Source organism: Peromyscus maniculatus, chromosome 18, assembly GCF_049852395.1.
Source record: "Peromyscus maniculatus bairdii isolate BWxNUB_F1_BW_parent chromosome 18, HU_Pman_BW_mat_3.1, whole genome shotgun sequence".
In the NCBI taxonomy this organism is placed as follows: domain Eukaryota; kingdom Metazoa; phylum Chordata; class Mammalia; order Rodentia; family Cricetidae; genus Peromyscus; species Peromyscus maniculatus.
In genome coordinates this window covers 5,794,907-5,821,366 of record NC_134869.1, presented here as the reverse complement: position 1 = coordinate 5,821,366, position 26,460 = coordinate 5,794,907, and the positions used below count along the sequence as shown (strand labels likewise).

Sequence of the window (26,460 nt, the reverse complement as noted above, 5' to 3'; positions counted from 1 at the left end):
CTGGGAAAAAAATCTTTCTTTGAGCTTTACAGGTAGTAAATAAGCTCTTTTTTTTTTGGTTTTTCGAAACAGGGTTTCTCTGTGTAGCTTTGCGCCTTTCCTGGAGCTCACTTGGTAGCCCAGGCTAGCCTCGAACTCACCGAGATCCGCCTGGCTCTGCCTCCCGAGTGCTGGGATTAAAGGCGTGCGCCACCACCGCCCAGCAATAAGCTCTTCTTTGAGGAAGAAAATGTTTCCTATGGAAGCTTTTGGCCTAAAAACAGCTGAAATGCTAAGTCCAAGCAGCAGGAAAAAGTGATTTCTCTCTGAGGCAAAAATTCAGGTGTAAAAAGCCAGAAAGTTTAAAGATCAGAAGTTTTGGGAAAAGTTGGTCTTTCCCCTTTGGCAAAAAAACTCTTAAAGTAAAAAGCTTTTCTTGAAAAATTTGGAAGCAAAAAAATCTCTCTAAAAAGTCTTAATCTTTCTCAAACTAAAAGCTCTCTTAAACTTAAAATCTAAAGCCTATAACTTTCTCAAAAGGAAAAAAATTAGAATCACCTGAAGATATTAGTATGGGGACCATCTGTGATTAGCTCTAAGGGAAAACAACAAACTTCTTAAGACAGCAAAACCTCTCCAAGTTCTTTCAAGCTTTAAAAATCCTCCCTGCAATGCAGGAGACAAGGATGGAGTTCCTACAAACCTCTCTTCTAAGCTCTGTCTCTTCAAACTAGTAAAAGACAGTGGGTCAAAGTCCCCTGAGGGAAACACCTGGGAAATGTGGTTAAAAAGCTACAGTAAACCCAAAAGGGCAGGGAATTTTACCTGAGAAAAATAAAAACAGCCAAGCCTTGCAGTTACAGCCAAGCTGAGGCATCAAGGGTTTTGTTTGAGCATTTCAGAATAAAAAGGTGCTCCTAATTGCCCTAATGCAAAGATCCCCTGAAGCAATGCAAACTGTTAGCATTGTATCCTCTTCTGACCAAAAACCCAGAGGCCACTGGCCAGCATCTCTGAGTTGGAGTGCATTTCGGGGTTCCCTGCAGTTGCAAACTTCCTGGAGCACAGAGCTGAGGCAGGAAGGTGCAGGACCCAGGGGAAGATTGCTAATGAACAAACAAAGCTAAAGCTGGTGGGAACAGCACAGTTGTCCACTTTCCTACAAGCCTGGGGTTGATAGGTCCACAGCTGCAAAAAGAAATCTGAAAAAAAGGCTTTCCTATCAGTGTTAGTTTTTTGGCAGGCACTCTTACCCTGCGAGGAAATGTCACAAAACAGGACAGAATCCACTAACAAGAGCTTTATTAAGCTAAGAGAGAGAGAGACAGATGTGACAGTCCTGTTGGAAAGGCATGTGCATAAAGAGGGAAGCCAGGAATATGGCTTATAAAGGCTGGGTCGTGTATGAGTACACAGGCTCATGTGGCTACTCCATACATGCACATAGATAACATGGTTGCGTTGCGCACTTTATGCAACTATGCAAAACCACAGGGTCCTGGTCACAGGAGACATTTTGACCTAGAAATGGCTATTTTAACCCAGAACTTGCTAGGCAGAAGTGTCTAGGTCTGCCGGGCTTGCGCAACCATGCACAACCGTGGGGGCGTGTTGGGAATCTATCAATCAGAGAAAGGACCTTTCTGGAAAAGCAGTAAAGCCAAACTGTGTCTGCAGTTGTTTTGCCAAATCAAGAACACGGTTTGGGGAAAGAGCCCAGCCAGGACAGAACAGAACTATTCAGGAGTAAAGCTTTCTTTTCTGTCAGAGAAAGCATGTCTTTGAGAAAAGCTTTGTTTCAACTGACTCTCGATGAGATGAGGGAGTGTAGCCCTAAGGGGTGATTGCCTCTGGCATAAACTTTGTCCTTGAGCATCCACACAAGCAAATGCATCCCACTGGGGGACTGAGTCAGGTGCAAGTCTTGAGGGAAAACACCTGTCCTAATGCAAGCATAGATATGGCAAAAACCTCCCTTGTTAGATTTTCAGTCTGTATGCAAACCACACATACCCTGAAAACAGAAAGGGACTAAAGCCCCTACCTTCAGAAGCAAAAAAACTGTCACTGTGGCATTGGGAAATGTTTCTGGGGCAGAGGGGATAAACTAAGACCAAACTGGGAACTGTCAGGGAGAAAGACTCTCTGAAGAAATAGAATTTCTCACCAGAAAATTTATGACCTGACAAAGCCGCTAGAGTTTGAGGCAGATTTGGGAGTGCAAAAAGTCCCTACCTCCAAAGGCACTAGCAGAGGAACAGAGCAGCCTAAGATATCTGAAGCTCTGCATCTGGGGGAAAAGGAACAAGCAAAATGAGAATAAAATCAGTGGGCGAAAATCTCTCTGAAAGAGCTATGGAAAAGCTGTTGTAAATGTTTTTGTTTTTCACTGACTGACTAAGGCAAACACAAGCCCCGAGGAAATTGGTATCAGGAATGCCAGCCTCAATGCGTGCTAACAAGGCAGGTGCAGTTCTGATTGGGGACAGTGTCAAATGAAGCAGAAACACCTGTTGAAGCCAGCTCAGAGAAAGCAGAAATCTCCTGATGTCCCGTAATTGAAAACTTAAAACTTTTGGTTAAAATCTCTTGTTGCAAAAGCAAAAAACTTGGTTCAAATCTCCCGGGCAAGAATTTGTAAGCAAGTCTGGTAAAAAAAAAAAAGAACCAGTTGACTTTCAGACCCAAAAAGAACTCTGGGAAATGCAGTCCATAAGCTAGCTCATAACAGTGAGCTGAGGAAGAGAAATGAATTATGGGAAATGTAGTTTTTCAGCTAAAGATGGCAATCTTGTCCAAAAACTTTTCAGCTCAGAATGAAGTTTCTTCTCAAAGCAATGCTAGAAAACTTAGTCTTACCTCTTGAGAACTCAGATCAGACAAAAAGCTACCTATAAGAGGAAACAAGCCACTTTAAAATCCTTAAAACAAGGGAAAGCCATTTATACACTGAACTTTGTCTTAGATATGAAGAAACTTATGTGAAATTTAACAAGTTATTTGCTTGAATGATTAGCCTGCAAAGAGTGATTTCTTTGCAAATCTAATAAGGAGACAAAGAAACAGGCATTCAGAAAAAATGACTGCTTTATAAATGGGAAACAAACCAGAAAAACTTGTCTTAAAATATAGTTGCTTCACCTGAAAGTTCCTTATAAGAAATCAATGTTAAATATCACAGCTGCTAATAATATCAGGAGTTAAAGCTAATGAAGTGAAAATACTAAATCCTGAAAATGCATTTTTTCTCAGAGTAAGCTAATGAAGGATACATTTCATGGAAGAAACATATGTTCTTGACTCCTTTGAATAGTAGCAGTTTTGGTGAAAATATTGGGCTAGTAAAAATCTATTAGAGACATCAGCATTGATAAAGAACTCATAGCAAATACAGCTTTAAGAAATTAAGAAGAGGAAAAATTGTATCAGAGTTTGAGTATGAAAAGCAGCTAAATCAATTTTCTCGATATTTAGGTTCCATCCTGCAGTCTGGGGATTGTAGGAGAATAAAGAGGCTTCCAGACTGCTGAGGAGTTTGAGATTTTGTTTCTAATGTTCTCAGGCCTGTTGAAAGCTGCAAGTCTAGAACCCCATTTCAATTTAGACAACTATGTTCTCTTGTTGGGAAATTGACTGAGTTGCCACCCAAGCAATTCAGAAACAGGATATTCTTTACAAGGTTTTTCTTCTCTTTCTGCTGGGTTTGCTGTAAACTGATGTAGCCCTTAATAGTTGTTATAAAACATCTGAAATGCATAGCAACAGAAGTCACTAAGTTAAGAGTGGGCCATTAAAAAAATCACTCTTGTTTCAATCTATCAAGAACTTTGAGAATATCAAAGCTATCTATAAGCTCTGATCTTTAGAAATTATTTGCAAACTTTCTGTCTAGTTAAGACAATCTATTAGAGATAGTGATGATAATTAAGAGTAAGAAGTAGAAAATTATTCTGCCTTGTTAGAAAATGTTAAATCTCTTCTAAGTGTTAAGAAATATTTAGTTGTTTACTAAGTTAGATATATGCTAATGGTAGCCCTATATAAGTTTGTGAAATAGATCTATAGAGTTTCTTTAAGAATATAAGCTTGCAGACCACATGAGAAAAGGAAGAAACAAAGTGCTAGAGAGGCCCACAGAAATCCACAAAGATACCCCCACAATAGACTGCTGGCAATGGTCGAGAGACAGCCGGGACTGACCTATTCTGGTGATGGGATGGCCAAACACCCTAATAGTTGTGCCAGAAACCCCATCCAAGGACTGAGGAATCTGGATGCAGACATCCATGGCTAGGCCCCGGGTGGAGCACTGGGAGTCTAATTAGCAAGAAAGAGGAGGGTTCATATGAGCGAGAATTGTTGAAACCAAGGTTGGATCAAGCACAGGGACAAATAGCCAAACAAATGGAAACACCTGAACTATGATCCAAAGGCTGAGGGGCCCCCAACTGGATCAGGCCCTCTGAATAGGTGAGACAGTTGATTGGCTTGATCTGGTTGGGAGGCATTTAGGCAGTGGTACCGGGTTCTGTGCTCATGGCATGAGTTTGCTGTGTGAAACCTGGGGCTTATGCAGGGACACTTGGCTCAGTCGGGGAGGAGGGGACTGGACTGGCATGGACTGAGTCTACCAGTTTGATCTCAGTCCTCAGGGTAGGCTTTGCCCTGGAGGAGGTGGGAATGGGGGATGGGCTGGGGGGAAGGGGAGGGGGCAGGAGGGGGGAGAACAAGGGAATCCGTGGCTGATATGTAGAACTGAATGGTATTGTAAAATAAAATAAAAGGAAAAAAATAGAATATAAGCTTGCAAGAAGCATCCAAGGTAGTCTTAAGACATGTAATAAGCTTGTAAGAAGTAAAGATGCTAGTTGTAAATGTAAGTTTAAATAAGAAATAAATAAGAAGATAGAATGAATATAAGAAAAGATGAATATAAAAGTAATAAGAAATATATTTGCTAAAGTAGTTCTATAGTTTCCTTAAGGAGTATAAATAAGTAGATGTTAATATGTTATATGCGAGTTTGTAAAAATGTGTAAATGTTGACTGTGAGTTTATGCTTAAGCACATATTATATGTGAAAAAATTAAATGTTGATTATGAATCTATGTTTAATGTATATGGTGAAAGAACCTGAGATACAGCAGTTAGTGTGCTAGCAGACTACAACGCAGGCAGTCTGAGCAGTTTCCAAAAGCTCTAGAAGCCGCAAAGAATGGCAGATGCCAGAACCAGCACAACAAGGCATCCGCAGCTGAGATCCATGGAAAATCAACGCAACACAGAAAAACCTGAGCTAACAACAAAATGATGTGGTTTAGAATACTACTGTACCTAAAAAGGTCTCTGGCTTGAGAATTAAAGTTGCAGAGATGCTTGTTTGAACTAAAATTGTTAACTGCAAAAAGTTTTGGTTGTAAAACATCTCTTCATAGTTGGAAGTGAAAGCCTGATACCAAAATTTACTTTTTCGAACTTTTTGAACTTAAAATAATGAGATAAAACTACAAAAAGATTTTTGTTATGGATTTCTTCATATTTGGAAGGCTTGCACCAGAATTTATTATTTCAATTTTAGAACTGAAAAAATGAAATGAACAATAGTGATTTCATTGTAATGGGACAATTTTGAGTTTACTTATACTAATGACCTAGAAACTATTTTCTGGAATTGGGTTAAAAATGGAACTGTTTAAATGAAGAAATTTATTGTTTCTACCTAGAATCAAGATGCAATTTTGTGTATGCATATATACTTTATTAATTGGTGATTCATGAATTGTTTTATGGAACTGTTTATGTAAAAATGGAATTACTTTTGGAACTGGTTTTTGTTACAAATAGAACTGTTTAAATGGAAAAGTTTGGGTTTTCTAGGCTCGAGATTTTGCTGAAAAAAATTATAAAGAAAAGGGAGAGTTAATATTCCTTATTCTATTTAATTTAAAAAATGGAGTGGAATAATGTCATGTTTTGTTAGTAAGAAATGCAAATAGGTATGCTAAGAGACTACTTTTAAAGTGTAAAGAGTTTTATTAAGAAACTGATTTTGGATGTTTTGCTAAAAGTTTTCAAAGTGTTAATGGTTAGATTGGAAATATTGCTTTTCAATATGGGTTTGTAGGAATTGTATGAGTTTGGGTTTTCTTCTAACTAGGTTTGAGATTGTTTTTAAAAATTATAAAGAAAAGGAGGAGTTATGAGTGAATTAAGGTTAAATGTATGTTTGCAGAAATTGTTTAACCTGTTCATGTTAATGCACCTTGGATTTGTGCAGATAAGGAAATATTTGTTTGTTGTGAATACATCAGAAGTTTTTCCTATGTTCTGTTATAAAGAAAATTAAAATGATTTTATTAAGAGTTAAAGATGTAAGATTGAGAATTGTAACTATGCATAGCAATATTTATGTTAACTTGTTACTGGTAATGATGAAATAAGGGATTCTTTAAGTTTGCAATTACATTAAGAGTTTTTGGTTTAGAAAGGGCTGGATGCAGCTAAGACTGCTGTAGTCACCTTGGACCTAACACAAAAGAGAAATGCCATCTTTATCATCTTCTACTCCCATACTGGAAGGAATAACACTTATGGATTGCTGTAAGTTATTAATGAATATATATATATATATATATGTATATATATATACATATACATATATATAAAGAAAGAAAGGGGAGCCTGTGGGAACCTGTTTTCAGGTTCCTCGTGGCTTTACCCAGCAGGTCCGCATAGAAAGGATGATTAGCACCACGGGCATGGGTGCAGGTGTCTGAGATGGTCTGCTCTTGGCTGTACTGGGGAAAGGTTTTCTGCTCCACCCCTTGGCGTCTCTATAAATACCCTGGGGCAGAGACAGTCAGGGCCCATTGGAATAGGTTTCAGGCCCTCTCGAGGCTATCCTTTATTTTCTGTCCGTTTACCTCCACAATCTAAATTCTTCTATCTAATATTTCCTGCTAATCACACTCAAGAAAACTCTGGGGAGCTGTGGGATTGGTGGGTAAACACCCTGCATTGAACCAATGTAGAAGATCTGGATATAATGGTGTGATCCTGATTAACAAGATTGTTATTTTCCAGGTTTAAATTGTTCAGCCTGAGAGAAAAGGTATGAGTGGTCCTTGTTGTGCCCTAATATAAATCTCTAGTCTCTGGAGCACAATACCATAAAGCCTGTTTTAATTTTTTAACATAAATTGGGGGATCATCATTATATCATTTTCACCATCTATTTCCTGCTTCTAAGATCAAATGTGTCAGGCATTCCAGGCTGGACCCTGACTGCTCAGCAAGAAGGCAAAAGAAACAGGGGAATGAATGTTCTATTGCAGCCCAGGCTTTTTATTGTGGAATGACATTACAGAGCATTACAGAGGTGCTTGTGTAAGAATGGGAATTCATTGTCCACATATAACAAGCAGTTATGGTCATAGTACTGAAATGAAGGGATAGGAAGGAGCCTTAAAATTTTCCAGTTTTCTCTGCAGTTTGAGTTGTCAATGTGTAATCAATTAATCAATTATGGGTGATCAATAAATGTTCTGAGTGGCCATTTCTTGGGCTCCAAAGACTAGGTTCCTTGGCCGGGAGACTGACCGGTTACCACACTGAAATATTAGTTCTATACCCAGTGCAGAGATTCTATTCTATTGACCAAGAGCCTTTTTCTTGTGAATGCCTTCATAACCATTTTTAACTTTGTGCTTCCTAAGGCCCCTAGAATCACATAGCATCAAAGATCAGAACTTCCAAAACACTTTTGGTATCTTTGGCCTTTGTTAAGGATGATCCTGCTAAGAGTCTCAGTGATGTTTCTGGCTTTTAGTCAAGAATGCAACTGTTTACTTTTCTTTGGAGGTTTTTACCCTAAACTGCATAATCAATATCTACCTCCAGTTCTTATGCCACATCCTCTGAAGATGTAAACAATAACTGATCTGGCTTCTCCCAGGTGAATTTGGGATATTTATTAGATATTAAATTTTGACATCTGTATTTAGTCTCCAGAATGATGAGCCCACAATAAGCTTTCACAACCTCTCACAGTTTTGTCAGCCAAAAGCAGCATGATGCCCTTCTCATTCATTGAGTAGTGGCTTGATGGCCTCTAAGAATAACACATGTGATCAATGGCCTTTTTTTCTGGGCACCTTATTGACCTTGTATGGAAAGGGGAGACATATTTCCCTATTAGTCCCTCTGACCACATTAGAATAGCCTCCAAGAATGATTATTAAACACCTAGAAGATCAGGGTTACATCAGTGTGTTACTTTTAACTACTGTATACGATTTCAATAGCCAAACACAACTCAATAACCTTTTATTTAACAAACATTTTAATGAGTCTCTGAAATAGTGGATATCTGACTTTGCCAACTTTAATATATGATTTCCAAATCTCATTCTTTATGTACCTTAAGCAACTTAATCACACCTTCATAACTTGCAAAACCTTTTTAGTCCTTTTTATTTTGGATCCATCCTTCATCTTCATATATCTACAGTCATTTCCATGTTTACATTTTTCTAAGTTTTTTTAATGTACCAATTCCTTTTTCTAATTCCATGAGACATAGGAACAATAACAAATATATTTATGGTGTACTATAAGAATTTACTCCTTGGTAGAGGGATACAAGACAATGTCTATCCCATACTCATGAGTCCCAATGACAATGCAAATGCAATTTCACCAACATCACCCTGGGAAACCTATGAGTTCATTGAGCATACTTACTGAACGTGGTTGAAGAGATACTTATAGGAGTTGAATACTGAAGTTGTTTGATAAAAATGGCCAACATTGTCCCACATGGAGTGGCAATATTAGGAGTTGTGGCCTTTTTGCAGTACATATGGTCTTATTGGAGAAAGAGTGTCATATTTCCTACCTACTGCCTACTGATCAGATGTAGAACTCTCAGCTCTTTCTCCAGCACCATGTCTGCCTACACGCCACCATGCTTCCGGCCATAATGAAAATGTACTAAACCCTCTAAAACTGTAAACCATCCACAATGAAATGTTTTCTTTTATAAGAGTTACAGTAGCCATAATGTTGATAAAAAGCAATACAAACTCTAAGTAACCCAAAAGTGGCCACACAAGAATGTCTCCACTCAGTATATACAATGGTTCTCCCCAAGCTGCATATGTGTTACTCACCTTCTCTCTATTGTTCCACTGTCCATATACTCTAGCATTCCATTACATTTCTCAGTGTACAAAGGAGTAAGCCTGAAAGCACTGAAGGTAAATTACCCCTTTGAAGATGACCTTGTCACATGTGCAAATACAGAATCCACCCTCTCCCTAGTATTTCCCAGGCTATGTACACTAGCTCATCCCCCAGATCACAAGGTCACATGTCATTATGGCAGAATTCCTTACAGTTGGTTGGGAAAGGGGCTGTATACTCAGGAGGAAAGAACAGCTCCTTCAATGATGGAGCATCAGTGGTCAATGAATCTGGTGGTGGCCACCCTTTTAAGCAGGCAAAACTGATCAGAGGAAGGTGTCAAATTGTTATCTTAAGGTTGTGCTGAGGCAATAAGAATTAAATAGACAGTTGAAATAAATTACTATTTCCTAAGTACAATCTGTTAAACTAAACCTCAGAGAAAGCATAAGACAGTCTTTGTATAATACATGGCATCACTCTTATAACCATGAATTTGATTTTTAATGGGTGTAGGCTGGTAATACAAATAAACAGCAAATAAATAACCAAACATCATCAAATTGATCTATACACCCTCTAGTACACCACAAATAAAAAAATCCTTCTTTAAACTACAATGCACTAGCTTATGATAGAGATCTTTACACAGAGGGTCTTCTCCATGGATGAGCATCCCATTACCTGTTTTTATTACAGACGTGATCAATAACAGTATAAAAAAAGGAGAATGAATATTTATATTCTAGAAATCTAATTTCTAACAGCTGTGGCTAACATATTGCTTACTTTTGAGTTATTTTAGAAGCATCCCACCCTTAGCTAAATTCTTCTTTCCGCGACTATTTCCTAATCATTGGTAAATCTTTTATATCACCAATTCCACCCTTGTATATTACAGCTTAGTAGTAGAATGCTACACAGTATATGAGATGAGTATTTAACTTCAAATGAATCTTACATCTAAATGTCAAATTTAATGTACATACCTTCTTTTAAAAAAACACTAGAAAATGGGCCTCTTTGAGCTTATCAGCCTGTATAGGTTTGGGAAGGTTTCTCTAAGTCCCTGATATATTGAGAAAGAAACAGAGCTCCTTCTCTAAAACAGGGAATATGCTTTGTTGAGCTAGTAAATGTCTGGGACAAAGGTCTTTGGGGCAGGGGTGGCTTCTGATCATGAGAACCCACCACTTTCTATACATAGGGATGTGGTTATCAGTCCCAAGGCTACTGTGGACTTTGTTTATAGTGTCCTTGAGTCATCCTGTGTTCCTCTTGTGCAACATTGTCTGATTTGCCTCCTGAATTTATATACTTCCTTTGAAAACTGAACCCATTGTATTACATTACCAAGTAACTTGCTGTTGAATTTGGCACAAACCTCTAGCCAACCTGGGAAGTCTGTCCTTAGAATGAAAGTCAGGGCTAAGAACTACTGTGCATTGTGATTACAGCTCACTGGTCTTGTCTCTTAGGCCTCACTATCCAATCAAAGGCATCACCAGACAAACCAGCGAGAAGGGAGGGCACTTCCAGGAGCCATGCTCCTGACTCTGCTCAATTCCTGAGGAAGTCAGAAGTTGTCCTGTGTGTTGTGCCTTGGCCTCTATTGTGGGGAGAGTGCAGGTCAGCTTGCCAGCTGCACTATGATGAGTGAAGACTGCTTTCCATAGACAGGGAGGTGGGGCTGGCCTAGGTGAGTGAGGGACCACTGCCCCCATGCCAGGAAGAGTGGCCTGCCATGCTGAGTGAGAGGCTGCTATCGTCAGACTCTGTGGGCCAGCTGAGCTGAGGAAGCTGGTATGGTGGGTCCTCCCCTGATTGGGTGGGAGTCGGTGGCTAGACACAGAGTTTGGTATGTTCCTGTTGATCCTGTGTGGTCCTTGCACCTTCCCTGGGACAGGGTGGCAGCCTCTGAATAACCTCACCCTGCTGCCTGTGTTTATGCCAAGCAATGGGAGCAGGACTGTTCTTAGAAATATCCTTGTTTTTGACATCACTGTGAAATGACGTTTCCTGTAGTGCTTGGATTATCACTATGGAAGGCAGATTTGCCAAACTTGGAGAACACTAGTCTCTCTAGTATCTTCCAGAAATTCTGCAGTTTTAACATTTAACACTTAGGTTTAGGATCTGGAGTTAATCTGGAGTTAATTTTGTGGAGCTTGTAAATGGTATCTCAGTTTTAGAGTTGTACTATGCTACTAAACTGTGATGTAGAAGAATAGAACTGATAATAATAGAATCAATAAGATAAGGATTTACTAATTCTTAGGAGCTATTACCTCACAACATAAAATTTAGGTAAGGGAGGACTGTATCTCAAATATCCCAAAGATAAGTAGTATCCTAACCATGCCTGTTGGAGAATAGTATGGTAAAAAGGAAATGTTCATTAATAAAGATTAACCAGGTTTAAAGCTACATTCTCAAAACAAAGGAGACAATCCTGATTCACAACCTGTAGTAAGGACCACCCCTCCATTAAAAAACAGGCCTCTCAATGCTGCTCAAAAGAACATTAAGGGGTCACAATCAATATTAAGTCCTGGTGTGCCATGAAGGTATATTAATTCTAGAACAGGGGCATCTCCAGTCTTTTGGAAAAGCAGTTTTGAGTCCGGGTCTCCATCATTGGTTGAGGTGGACTTAAACAATATCAATAGGCCCATGGGGCATTGCCCTTCCTTTCCTTCCTAGTAACCACCATAAATTCAATGATTACAGGTCTGCAGCACCAAAGAGTTCTCCAATTACCAGGCTGAGTCACATAGTGAGCTATCCATTGCTGTAAGGGGAAAAAGATGTGTGTGTGTGTATGTGTGTATCATGCCTTCTCCCTTCAGAACAGAAGAAGAGGAGCAGTGTACTGTGTATACTGCAGGGGGAAACAAACTAGACAATAGCTAGGTCACAGAATGAAGTTTAAGGCAGTGAGCTGCAGGGGTCTCCATTACAATAAGGATTGAGGCATGGTGAGTGGCTTTCTGGGTAATTTCCCAGCAAGTATTAATTCCTTCCAGGTGAATTAAAATAGACAGAATTGGTGGATGTACAATTACGGAGGATAGATTCCAATTGGGGAACTCTCCTACACAGATACGTGCAATAATGGTTGACACAGTTAAGTCAGCTGAGAGGTTTGAGACATAGGCCAATGTCTGTAAATCTGTCATCTTACAGAACTCAATAGTTAACATTTTAAATGGGACAGTGTCATACAGTTTAATTAATGGCATTCTCCCTATCAAGGAAGTGACTACTCAACTTCAAAATCAGTATAGCTAAGTGGTCTTCCAATTAATTTTATCATTTTAAATGCCAATTATTGGTATCATTTTTAAAATTTCATTTTCTTTAAATGCATTACTGCTCTAATCTCTATTTATTTCTAGTTTTCAATGTTCACTGGTTTAAGAATTTCATTTTATTTTTTTTCTTAAGTGCTATTTATTTGTTTATTTATACCAACTTAAAGCAGTGGTTCACAACCATGGGGGGGGGTCACACCTCCGTTAGGGAAATCAAATGACTGTATATTACAGGCCTGGCTTAACACCATCAGAAAACAGATATTTATATTTCAATTCATATCTGTAACAAAATTATACTTGTGAAGTAGCAGTGATAATAATTTATAGTTGGGGTCACTGTATTAAAATGTCATAGCATTAAGAAGGTTGAGAACCACTGGTTTTGTTGAATGTCTCCTGTAATTCATGCTTGCCTCACACTATAAAATTGAGAATTGCTTTGAAAGCCTAATCCTGCCTCTGCTGCCTGGGGCTGTGAAACAGTGTTGCAAATACCTCCAGGCTGCACCTTGACTTGTCTTTGGGAAGGAAAGTAGACCAGTGAATAAGTATCCTCAGTGTTCTCTAGATTTCATTGTGAATTTACAAATGAAGTGGGATCTGTATAAGAATTGAGTTCACTGACCAACTGTAAAGCAGGTGTCATCACAGCAGAGACATGGATGGGCAAGTAGGTGGGTGAAAGCCTTCCTGATGTGACTGTATTTGACATTAGCAATGAATAGTGAGGAAATCAATTTTAGATGTTCCATAAATATCCTGACTGGACATTTCTTAGTTTCACATAATGGTCAATCAAGAATCTTAATAAAGAACTGAACTTTGGTGAAACCAAATTGCTGTAGTTACACTAGTACAAGTAAAAATAGAAGACCTCGATAAAATGGTTTGGCCTTGTCTCATATGACTGTGTTTTCCATGTTTGAGATGTATACTCTGAGAGAAATAGCATAAGTAATACTTTGTGTGCTCTAATACAAATCTCCTGTCTCTAGAGCACATGGCCATAAAGCCTGTTTAAATTTTTAGTATAGTTTTAGAATTAAAATTATATCGTGTTAACTATCTCTTCTCTGCCTCCAAAACCTCCCATAGAATTTTTCATTGTGCTGTAATGTGGTGGTATTGTGTTCCCCAAAATATTGTGTACTCTAATAAATTTATCTGGGGTCAGAGAACAGACAGCCACTAAATACAAAGGCTAGAAAATGGTGGCACTCACACCTTTAATCCTAGCATTCCAGAGATAGAAATCCCTCTGGATCTCTGTGAGTTCAAGGCCACATTGGAAATAGCCAAGCATGCTGACACACACCTTTAATCCCAGAAAGCCAGCCTTTAATCCCAGGGAGTGGTGGTAGAAAGCAGAAAGATATATAAGGCGTGAGGACCAGAAACTAGAAGCTTTTGGTTGGTTAAGCGTTTGGCTGGTTAAGCATTCAGGCTTTTGAGCAGTAATTCAGCTGAGACCTATTCCGGATGAGGACTCAGAGGCCTCCAGTCTGAGGAGACAAGACCAGCTGATCCGGCGAGGTGAGATAGCTGTGGCTTTTTCTGTCTCTCTGATCTACCAGCATTGACCCCAATAACTGGCCTCAGGTTTGATTTTATTAATAAGAACTTTTAAGATTCCTGCTACACTGTAACCCATGGCATCTTTTGTTTAACAACACATACTATTTGAATGTGACCTGTGTATGGCTGCAGGACCATCAGCTATGAAGCAAAGGGTTGCCTGCCCTGGACATTGAGTGTGGAATGGAATGTGCACACATAGAAGCCTGTGTCTTAGAAGAGGATCAGGAAATGCTCTGGGAGAATGGAAGATTTTACTAGAGTAGAAATTTCCCAGATGAGGGCCCTGTCTCACCTTAGTGTAGACAGGAAGACCTAGGACGGCTTGGGCTTTCTGAGTTATCAGATCTCTACTCACCCAGTGTGTTAACTGCCAATGTCCTGAAGCCCAGCTGGGAAGGCCTAGCTAATGAGGGACTCTGGGAAGGATTAGCAACCAGGGATACAGGTGGGAGGTAGCTTGCAAGTATTTTCCAGGATTCTCTTGTTGTTTTGCTATAGGGAGCAGTAAGGAAGACCACAATCTGTACCATAGTGAACATGGGCATCACTGTCACATATCAGGAGGATCAAGTTGGCTGAGCTATCAGTCTGACCTTCTTGGATTGAGATGGACCATGAGCCAGACTGAGTTTCTGTCGGTCCGTGTGGTAACCTGTGCAGTGGCCTTTGGCCTCTTTGCTTTGAGTGTGGATTCATTGGAGAGGGTTAGGTAGTCTCTGCCACCCTAGCATGGGAAACTTGTGATATCACTGTCCAATGTGAACATACAGGCATTGATTTTCATGTGTAATAGGAAGACATGTTAAAAAACTGAATGTATGCTTTCTAGAAGCTCTGAATGTTACACTCCATCTTCATGTGTGTCTAACAAAAGCTACAGATAGTCTGGAAACTAGTAGAAAGGAGATGATAGGCATCATCCTTCAGCACTACATGATTAGAATGTTTTCAACTTTTTGCTACTATCAGGCACCATTCAGTGAAGCTCAGTTCTGGGGCAGAAGAGGAGTTTCTGAGTTTTAATGGTGTCTCAGGTTTGCATGACATTGACAGGTATAAAGGGTAGATGCCACAGCTTGTGACATAATCTATGTGGGAGAAAGCAGTCATCAATTTATTTCCAACATTGTTTTGTGATTGGACATGATTGGGTCTGGGTTTGTCTGAAACAACAAGGAGGCATGAGGGGCTGTAGAGCCATAGTAGGCTCTGGAGGAGATTGCCTCCATTGGCAGGGACAGCTGTAGGACATGGTGCCTCTTTGGAAGACACACCAATATTTGATAGGTCAGAAAGTTAACAGTTTAAGGATCACTTTGAGTTAATTTTGAGGGAGTTGGGAAATCTGTGTTTATTTCATTTTTATACACATAGAATAAAGGATAACATTGGTCAAGAACACAGTTTTCCTGGCTGATTTTCTTTTGTTCCTTTGATTCAAACTTAGTTATATTTTCCTGCTTTTGGTCTTGACTTTTTCTCTCCTTCCTTTATATTCTTTCAAAATATTGTACACATTGTTCACTGTTGTATCTTTTGTGGTATATATAGAAGTCACATTGTGTCAATGTTTGCACTGTGTTTTCATAATCCCATTGAACATTCTGAGTGTTTCCATTTTGCATGTAGCCTTGTAATCAGTTTTTCTGTTATAAATTGTTAGATATTGTCTTTGGATTGCATTTGACTTGTAATTCAAATTGTCCATAAAAACATGTTAATACTGAGGCATCATGTTCCTAATGATCATTTATATACTTTAATTATTTAGAAGTTCTGTTACATGGAAAGGCTTTACCACATTGATTACATTCATAGGATTTCTCCCTAATATGTGTTCTTTTAATAATTTGAAGAATACTGTGATGAGCATAGGTTTTACCACACTGATTGCATTAATAGGACTTCTCCCTAGTGTGTGTTCTTTCATGCCTTAGAAGATGACTTTGTTGTGCAAAGGCTTTACCACACTGACTACATTCATAGGGTTTCTCTCCAGTATGTGTCCTTTCATGTCTTTGAAGATAACTGTGTCGTCCAAAGACTTTACCACACTGATTACATTCATAGGGTTTCTCTCCAGTATGTGTTTTTTATGCAGTTGAAAATTATTGTGATGAGCAAAGGCTTTACCACACTGATTGCATTCATAGGGTTTCTCTCCAGTATGTGTTCTTTCATGTCTTTGAAGATAACTGTGTCGTCCAAAGACTTTGCCACACTGATTACATTCATAGGGCTTCTCTCCAGTATGTGTTCTGTTATGAATTTGAAGAGAACTCTGACATGAAAAGGCTTTACCACACTGATTACATTCATAGGATTTCTCTTCAGTATGTGTTCTTTCATGCCTTTGAAGATTATTGTGTTGTACAAAGGCTTTACCACACTCATTGCATTCATAGGGCTTCTCTCCAGTATGTGATTTTTTATGCCTTTGAAGATGACTATCATATGCAAAGTTTTTACCACATTGAGTATATACAGAAGGTTTCTCTCCAGTTTAGCTTCTTTCATGCCTACAAGGAAAATTGGCACATGTAAAATCTTTACCATAATCAACATGCTGTTGACTCTTTACATCTGTAAGAATTAATTTAACAATTTGGTCCACCTGTAAAAAGGAATCAGATTTTAGGATTTTATCACTGTGTTGATGTGGTATTTACAGTCCTAGAACTCAGGACTTTTCTGTAGTGTGAGTTTATTTATGTATTAACAATGAAGCTAGAAAAACAATTACTTGTATACTTGAATCAATTTTAACAAGTATATTCAATATGGGTACTGCTACTTATTGTCTAACTGCTCTGAAAGAGAGGTATGTTATTTATTTGCACATCCCTATGTTCATATGGCTTGTATCCAGAGTAATGTATGATATACCTAGTAAAGGAAGAATAACAAATAAAAGATTTCCACATTGAATTTAGTTTAACTTTCTGTCCTCATAGACTTGTGGTATAGGGATTAAGGTTTCTCCACAACAATTCCCAGTGACTCTGGACTCTAAATGCACAGTCACAACAAGTATAAGAGCAATTCTAGCTTTATTATGGACTCTTTACTTACTAGAATGTTTTGCAGATATATATCACCTCTTCACTGTGTATAATTTTGTAATATGAGTAGTATGAAATAAATGGATTGGCAGTTCTATAGCATCTCTCTTATGGTGCTATGATTCAAATGGTCACATCTCTTGAGGCATTGTTTCCTTGTCTTCCTTCTTAAAAGAATGTCTTGTAAATTAACCTACCTAAAATTGAGGTTTATGGTTTTGTGAGAATTTAATGATCATCAATGCACTTTAAGTGGTACTTAGTTACACTGATGTTCATGTTAAAACTTCTAGAACACATTACAATTTATTCAGAGGCACATTTGCATCAAATTGCAGATAAAAATTACCTTTCATGTCTTCTAGAGCTTTGAAAATGCTCTTCAGTATTATGGTCTTCCCAAATGTATCCTAAAATATAGTACCAGAAACGGTATGACATATCATTGAAAAACTGCAAAATTTAAGTTACTATTCTCAGTGAACATTAGAACCATGTCTGATTCACTCACCCATTCTTCTTTTTCAATCAAATTAGAGAAGAGCATCAATAACCAAGGAATAGTTGTCCCTTTATTTGAAAACATGAAGGAAATTTCAGTCTTACCTATGGTAGTGAGGTTCCTGTAGGTCTCCAGCATCACATCTTTGTAGAGATTCTTCTGGGAAGGATCCAGCAAAATCCATTCTTCCCAAGTGAAGTCAACATGCACATCATCATAGGTCACTACATTCTAAAACATTCCATACATGTATACAACAGAAAGCATGAATTTGATAATATTGTAAATGTATACTTCTTTGACTGTATATTTATATAATTCTGGTACTCCTTACATTTATTTTATGACATAGACATTATAGTGTAACTACCATGTCACTTTAGAAGGAAACTGAATAGGAGGGTCACCTCTGACATTTCTGTATCCTTTGAATGGGCTATCATCTTGCAAGAGAAATACATAATAGCAAACATAGTGAGACAAAGAAACAGATCCACAGTACAGAATATACATGAGAGAAATTGTATGAATAATTACTAGCTAAAAAGAAAAAATGGCGGTGGTGGCACACGCCTTTAATCCCAGCACTGGGGGGGGGGCAGAGCCAGGCGGATCTCTGTGAGTTTGAGGCCAGCCTGGGCTACCAAGTGAGTTCCAGGAAAGGCTCAAAGCTACACAGAGAAACCCTGTCTCAAAAAATAAAAAAAAAAAAAAGAAAAAATGGGCTGGACAAGCTGGGTGTATTTTCTCACACCTTTAACCTCAGCACTCAGTATGCAAAGGCAGGTGCCTCTGAGTTGAATTGTACCCTAGTCTATGCAATCTGGCCCAGTAGAATATATTAAGTCCCTCTCTCCCCTGCTAAAATCAAATAAACAAAAAAATAGAAAGTACTCAAGAGGTTTTTAATGAAGTTCCTACAAAGAGTTATGTTTTCACTCCAGTTGTTTTCATCTTCCAGAAACCTGAAGTGCCACAATTTAAACTCTAACATCAATAAGATTTTACTAAAAGGTACTGCATGTTGTAATATTTACAAATGGACAGATGAAAACATTAGCAATATGAATAATGATCATAAATAATCAACAAAGGGCAGAAGAGATGACACAGTAGTAAAGAGCTTTTGCTGGTCTTGCATATAAGTAGACTCAATTGCCTTTAATTACATGGGGAGTCAGAACTATCCATTATTCCAAGTTCAGGGTTTCTGAGCCCATCACTAAATCACTGTGAGAACCAGTTACCCTTGTGGTGTGTATTTATGCATATAGGAAATTATTCATATTCATTTAAAAATTCAAAAAAAAAAACAGGCAGGAAAAAGGTCATGTACCTGCATTCCAGTGACTCAGAAGGCCCACGCAGTATTAATGTCATAAATACATGCCATCCTGAGAAAGAAAATGATACCCTCTGCCAAATTTTAAAGTTCACAAAATGGGTGAAGCTCAGCACAAGAGCCTATGCTTGACATGTACAAAAACATGCATCCCAGGCCCATCATCCAATAATATAAAAACAAAAATGCCAGGAATGTTGGACCACCTTTAATCCCAGGACTTGGGATCCACAGTCAGGGGGATCTCTGTGTTAGAGGGCATCATAGTTTACAGAGCTCCTTTCAGGACAGCCAGGGCTACACAGGCAAACCTTGTCTTCAAAAACAAACAAAAAAATAAAAGAGCAGGCTACCAAACTGCATTAGTGCTGGATACCAATTGCTTCTAATGTATCTTATGTGATTTATAGATAGAGTCTATAGTGGTAGTGAAAGCATGACAATACAAGGAAGTTGGCTGATTTGTTTCAATCACAACACAGTAAATACAAACAAAAGGAAATTTGTTGAGACTATAAAGATGAATATCACATCCCCAGTGAGGAATTTCATCCAGAAAACCTCCCTCTACTAAAAGTTTCACAAGGAATATAAAGAAGTCACCAAGGAGAGACACATGTTCAAATACATCATAATATCTGGGAGATTTTTCATCTAATCAAGTATATTCTGACTCAAGTCAGTATAGGCTCATGGTCATCCATGTAGAAAATGCATTTAGTCACTTCAATAATCTTCATAGTCTGCAAGAGCCCCTACACTGTTCAAATGTCCAAAGTCTCTTCTGACACTGAAGAAAATCTCTTGACAGTCACATCTTGTAAAATCAAAGAATCAAGTTCCATTTTTCCAGCATACAGAGTATCATTCATATCCCAAAACATAGAAATGGAGATATAATTAGGGAAGATTGGACCCAAGGCAAGACTGACACCTAATGTTCTTTTGTAAAGTTGGGGCATCTGTCTTTAGTCCACAGGCCTAGAGTTTTCCAGTCATTTTTCTCTGTGTCCTGTAGAATGTCTGGCAGTTTCCTCTGCGAAGCAAGAACCTGAAGGACCATTTTGCCAAGTAAAGTCTAGTAGTCACCTTTTTGTGGGTCCTGCATGTCCAGTCAATCAAGCAGTCCAGTCAAAACAGTTTCTTGCCCAAATGGCTATTTTTGTCAAGGTGAAGATAAACTCTATATAGAGTGTCTTTGATGTCCATCTTCCTTTTTGAAGTAAATTGGTGCTGCCTGGAGCAGACATGTTTCACTGTCCAGAAAGTCTAAATTTTTAAAACATTTTAAACGTTATATCTTGTAGGTCTTTGAAGTGTTTGAAGATTACCTACGTAATTGAATTATATCTAGGTATACCTAGAAAACTTAACATGACTATAAGTTTGACTATCATAGAAGACTATATGGTGATATTTTATTTGTACTGAAATGTGATTTTAATTGTATGTTAATAAATAAAGTTGCCCAGGTGTCAGAGCTATTATCGCCATAGCAAAGGTTGGGCGTTGGTATGCATGCCTTTAATCCCAGCACTTGGTAGGCAGAGCTTGGTAGATCTCTGTGTGTTCAAGGATACAGCCAGCATACTTCCTGCCTGGCTACTGGCCAATCAGTGTTTTATTTATTAACTAATTAGAGCAACACATTTAACATACTGAACATCCCATTGCAATATACAGAAGAGAGGAAGACAAAAGCCCACAGGCAAAACATAGATGGGAAAATTTAAGTTAAGAAAACTGTCTAGAAACAAGGCAAGTTAAGGCTGATAATTTATAAGAAAGAATAAGCTTCTATGTGTGTGGTTTTTGAGAACTAAGAGGCACGCCCCCTAAAGAGTAAAGAATTAAAAAAAAAAGCAGCTAACAACATCAGGCTTCAATCCTCACAGCTTCACGCAATGAACTCTCACAATCTCCTTACTGGTTTTCTGCCTCTCCCAAACATAGATTCCTCCAAAAATGCTGAACTGTAACCATAGACTAAGAATTCATGACCTTAAATTTTGATTCTTTCTTGTATCCAGGACCAGCACACTATGGGTGATTCTGCAAAGTTTGATTTCTTAATTGGGGTGGACACTAACATGCTTGGACCACAGGTGCACTGGGTTTTGTAAGAGATGCTTCCTGGGACCAGGAATCCCTTTGATTACTGCTTCCACAAATTGAAGGTTTAACAGGATGGAGTCTTCCCCTTAGGGCATATTGCTAGGCTTCCCTTCTCTAGCAAGTCTTTATAATGGTGATAAACTCTTTGAAATTTCCTGCCTATTTCAGCACTTGACTGCCATCTGAAAGTACCTTATCATTTTCATTTCTTTCTGCTGCACTTGTTTTCTTTTCACTCTAGATCTGAATGAGTCATCAGTAATAACCATCCAACAGATTCAATATTCCAAGTAAGGAATTAGCCATTATATTTTAATTCTGCTATGCTAAATTTCCAGTGAATAGGCAGAATAAGAAAGTTTTTGGAGCCAAAATATCATATAAATGACCTTTAGCTTGATTTTTTTATGGAGTCTATCTACTTAACTGAAATCCTATGATCTCAGTCTCTATTTTCTGTAACATTCTCATCTTCCTGGTTTTAGGAGAACAGCCAATTGAGTACTGTGTGCAACTTTCTATGGTTTTGCACCTAAAGTCTTGATATCATCCACATTCTTTTAAAAGGCAACATTCCCAGGATCTGCCTAGCAAAAAAATTACTTTTGTTGTTCCACTTTTTGTTCTAACTTTTTTTTTATCCTGCTGTGATTAAATCCTCTAACCCAAAACAGCTCAGGCAATGAATGTGTTTATCTGGCTGATTGTGTCAGTTCACACTCCATCATTTTGGGAGCTCAGGATAGAAACTCAAGCTAACAATTGAAGGCAAAACCCATGAGCAAAGTTTGTTTCCTGGCATTCTCTCTTGCCTAGTCACTGTCTCGTGCTCAGAAAAAAAAAGCTTCCTTTTCTATCCCAGGACACTTTTCTTAGGAATATTGCCAGCCTATGTGGTAGAGTCTTCCCATATTAGTATTCAATCAACACAATCTCTCACAGACATAACAATTTCTGGCTATAACAAATAAAGCCATTGTGAACATAGTTGAGCAAGTGTCTTTGTGGTAGAAGGGAGGAGCACCTTTTAAGTATATGCCCAAGAGTGGTATAGCTGGGTGTTGAGGTAGATTGATTCCCAATTTTCTCAGGATTGCATTTTGATTTCCACAGTGGCTGTACAGGTCTGCACTTGGAAACAGCAATGAATCTCCGTGTTCCAGGTGCTCATGAGCATTAACTGTCACTTGTGTTGATGATCTTAATCATTGTGACAGGTGTAAGGTGAAATCTCAAAGTAGTTTTGATAAGCATTTCCTTGATGGCTAAGGATACTGAACATTTCTTCAAGTGTTTCTCAGCCACTTTAGATTCCTCTACTGAGAATTCTGTTTAGAGGTTCACATCATGATAATTCGATTGCTTGGATTGTTATTGTCTAATTTCTTGAGTTCTTTATGATTCTGAGTAAGGAAATCCAGAAGAACATAGACAATCATGGTATATACTCACTTATAACTGGGTATTAGTAATTATGTAAAGTACAATCACAGTAAATAGAATCTATAGATGCAGAGAGGCTGAGTAACAAGAAAGGCTTTAGGAAAGATGCATGGATCTTCCTGAGAAGAAACTAGAATAGATTTAGTGGGTACACTGGAGGCAGTTGGGGATTGTAACAGGAGGGGTCAGGTAAGTAAGAAAGGGATGGGGAGAAAGACATGGAGAGTTCTGTGGTGGTATTGTGTTCCCCAAAATATTGTGTACTCTAATAAATTTATCTGGGGTCAGAGAACAGACAGCCACTAGATACAAAGGCTAGAAAATGGTGGCACTCACACCTTTAATCCTAGCATTCCAGAGATAGAAATCCCTCTGGATCTCTGTGAGTTCAAGGCTACATTGGAAATAGCCAAGCATGGTGACACATGCCTTTAATCCCAGAAAGCCAGCCATTAATCCCAGGGAGTGGTGGTAGAAAGCAGAAAGATATATAAGGTGTGAGGACCAGAAACTAGAAGTTTTTGGCTGGTTAAGTATTTGGCCTGGTGGAGCTTCAGGCTTTTGAGCAGTAATTCAGCTGAGACCCATTCCGGATGAGGACTCAGAGGCCTCCAGTCTGAGGAGACAAGACCAACTGAGGATCCGGCGAGGTGAGAAAGCTGTGGTTAGTTCTGTCTCTCTGACCTTTCAGTATTCACCCCAATAACTGGCCTCAGGTTTGATTTTATTAATAAGAACTTTTAAGATTCATGCTACATCTGGCGCCCAACGTTCGTGTTACGAATTCATGAAAAAGCTGTTTGCCTGTGGCCTTTTGAGCCCCAGCTCAGGCCCAAGCTACACTCAGGCGGTTGTGTTGGCGCACACCGGTAGGATTTGCTGAAGGAGACAGAGGCAGGAGGATCCTGAGTTTGAGGCTGGCCTAGGAGGCTTGGGAGAAGCTTTGGCCCGGACTGAGCCACAAACAGTGGTGGGACCATGGAAGCAGTAGCTACTGCTCCACGTTGCCAGCTCCTTCTCATCGTGTTGGTGACTGCGGTGATGCTGCTACCTGGGATGAAGGGTTTACTGCTGCTGGTTCAGAGAAGAATTGCCAGGACCATCGTGTTACAAGAAAGCATCGGCAAAGGTCAGTTTAGAAAAGTTTGGCAAGACAAATGGTGGGGAGAAATTGCTGTGAAGATTTTCTGTTCTAGGGAAGAATGTTCATGGTTCCGAGAGACAGAAATTTATCAGACTGTGATTGCTCCAAACCACAGAGGAGGCAAAAAAAAAAAGTCTGCAGGAAACTATGACCATGCCTAACAGTGACTTTGAAATCTTCAAAAGGATGACAGGATCCTACAAAGATAATTCCACATGGACTATGACAAAGCCATTAAGCCGATTAACACCATGGAAAAATCGACTTTGGACTACAAACTGGTCAGAACAATTTCGAGAGGACTAGTTGAGATGATCCAGCTTGACAGACTACTCAAACAAGGACTTGAAACAAGCCCTGAACTTTCCTATTATGCAGAGACTGGACAAACGATACAGGACTTGATGATTAACCCCAAAATTTTCTTTTCAAGATTCCCTAAAGATATCTTCACCCCTAGAAAGCAAAAAGAAAAAGAGAATATAGATATGAGATAGATCATCGAATCTACTCTGAGAAAAAAGATAAAGAAATAATAGGATAAATAGGTAGATCATTGAATCTACACTGAAGAAAAAGGGGAAGATATAAAAATGACAAAAGGTAGACTACTGAATGTATTATGAAAAGAAAAAAGAGAGAATATGGATATGATAAGATAAAAAGGGAGATTATGGAATCTACTTTTAAAAAGGAACTACTTGTTTTAAATAAGATAAGTAATGAAAATTTTTTAGTCTGAGTTTTTCAGATGTTACTGGAATGGACATTGTTAATACATATAATGGAGTTTTTTATCTGAATCTGTCAAATGTTAATGGACTAGACATCATTAATGTAATTTTTGGCTGTATATATTGTATATGCTTATTGGATAGTTTTTCTTGTATTAGTTATAAGCTTTTTTAATTTTAGACAAAAAGAGAGGAAATGTGGTGGTATTGTGTTCCCCAAAATATTGTGTACTCTAATAAATTTATCTGGGGTCAGAGAACAGACAGCCACTAGATATAAAGGCTAGAAAATGGTGGCACTCACACCTTTAATCCTAGCATTCCAGAGATAGAAATCCCTCTGGATCTCTGTGAGTTCAAGGCTACATTGGAAATAGCCAAGCATGGTAACACACGCCTTTAATCCCAGAAAGCCAGCCTTTAATCCCAGGGAGTGGTGGTAGAAAGCAGAAAGATATATAAGGTGTGAGGACCAGAAACTAGAAGTTTTTGGCTGGTTAAGCATTTGGCCTGGTTGAGCTTCAGGCTTTGAGCAGTAATTCAGCTGAGACCCATTCCGGATGAGGACTCAGAGGCCTCCAGTCTGAGGAGACAAGACCAACTGAGGATCCGGCGAGGTGAGAAAGCTGTGGCTAGTTCTGTCTCTCTGACCTTTCAGTATTCACCCTAATAACTGGCCTCGGGTTTGATTTTATTAATAAGAACTTTTATGATTCATGCTAACAGAGTTGACTAGAATAGTGGAGTTTTCAGCAGGGGATGTGGAAACAGTACAGTGCAAACTTCCTAGAATCTATAAGGATGACCTCAGTGAGGACTCCTTGTAATAAAGAACACAGAGGCTGAACCAACCATCTTCTGTAACCACATAAGGGCCCCAATGGTGGGACTGGGACACCAAGCAAGACAAAAAACTTTAGAACCACACCTGTCATACCTGCAAGATATGGGGAGCAAGGAGGATCAGAGTTCTTTAGTGTCCAAGCAATGATTGCTCTGACTTGAAGCCCAAGCTTTGAGAAGCTACACATCTTCTTAAATAATCAGAAGCTGACAGGGACATACAGGCCCCACGGCGGACCACAGAGGTAGACAAGCCCAGGGACGGAGACAAGCAGATGCAGCTTGGAACAGGGACGTCCCTAATCCCAACACCTGGGGAAGAAGCTATCTTCGTGGGTCAGAACAAGAATGAACCTGAACACTCCCTCTGAGGACAACCCAGGGCCCAGCTGCTGATCCTGTGAAACCCAAAAACTTGGAGGTGTTGGTGAGACTACGCTGCTCAACTGAAACCCATCTGGGAGAGGATTCAGATGCCTACAGTCTGAAGTCTGAAGAAACAAGATCAGCTGAGGAGTTGACAAATGAACAAAACGTGACCTGGGAACACAGAAGAAGGTACTACCCAGCCACCAAACCAGATCACCAGAATCATAAGTATATAATTCACTGACTGAAATCAGCTGCCCCTGAAGAAATAGCCCAATAGCACCAATTTAACCAAGAACCCCTACTAAACCAAGACTAAAAATTAGAACAAGAGAGGCACTCTCAGACACAGACACCACCTGCACCGCACAGAGGAAGAGATGAGTAGACGCCAGTGCAAAAATACAGGCAACAACATAAAGACCTATATGGCAACATCAGAACCTAGTGATTCTACATCTGCAAGACCTAAACATACCATGACAGAAGAAACAGAAGAAATCAACCCTAAAAATTACTTTAAGAAGATGATAGAGGCCCTTAAAGAAGAAATAAAACATTCCCTCAAAGAGGAAATAAAAAGTTTCCTTAAAGACGAAATGAAAAACTACCTTAAAAAGGAAATAAAAACTTTCCTTAAAGAGGAAATGAAAAACTCCATTAAAGAAGAAATGAAAACTTCCCTTAAAGAGGAAATGAAAAACTCCATTAAAGAGGAAATAAAAAACTCCCTTAAAGAAATGGAAGAAAAAATGAACAAAAAAATGGGAAGAAATCAAATCAAGCCAAGAAAAAGCAATTAAACAGATGAAAGAAACATTCCAAGATCTGAAAAATGAATTTGAAACA

At 38.8% G+C, this 26,460-nt stretch overlaps 1 long non-coding RNA gene and 1 pseudogene across 2 annotated transcripts in view; one reads left to right on the top strand and one right to left on the bottom strand.

The window, feature by feature from the left end:
- LOC143269376 (uncharacterized) overlaps positions 1-26,460 on the top strand; it is an 81,305-nt gene that overhangs the window by 11,620 nt on the left and 43,225 nt on the right. The gene's annotated exons all lie outside the window — the stretch shown is intronic.
- Positions 15,383-21,228, bottom strand: LOC143269374 (uncharacterized; annotated as a pseudogene). The gene is made up of 3 exons (XR_013045783.1): positions 17,726-21,228; positions 17,469-17,529; positions 15,383-16,576 (listed from the first exon to the last, which is right to left on the bottom strand). The product of XR_013045783.1 is annotated as an uncharacterized LOC143269374 (transcript).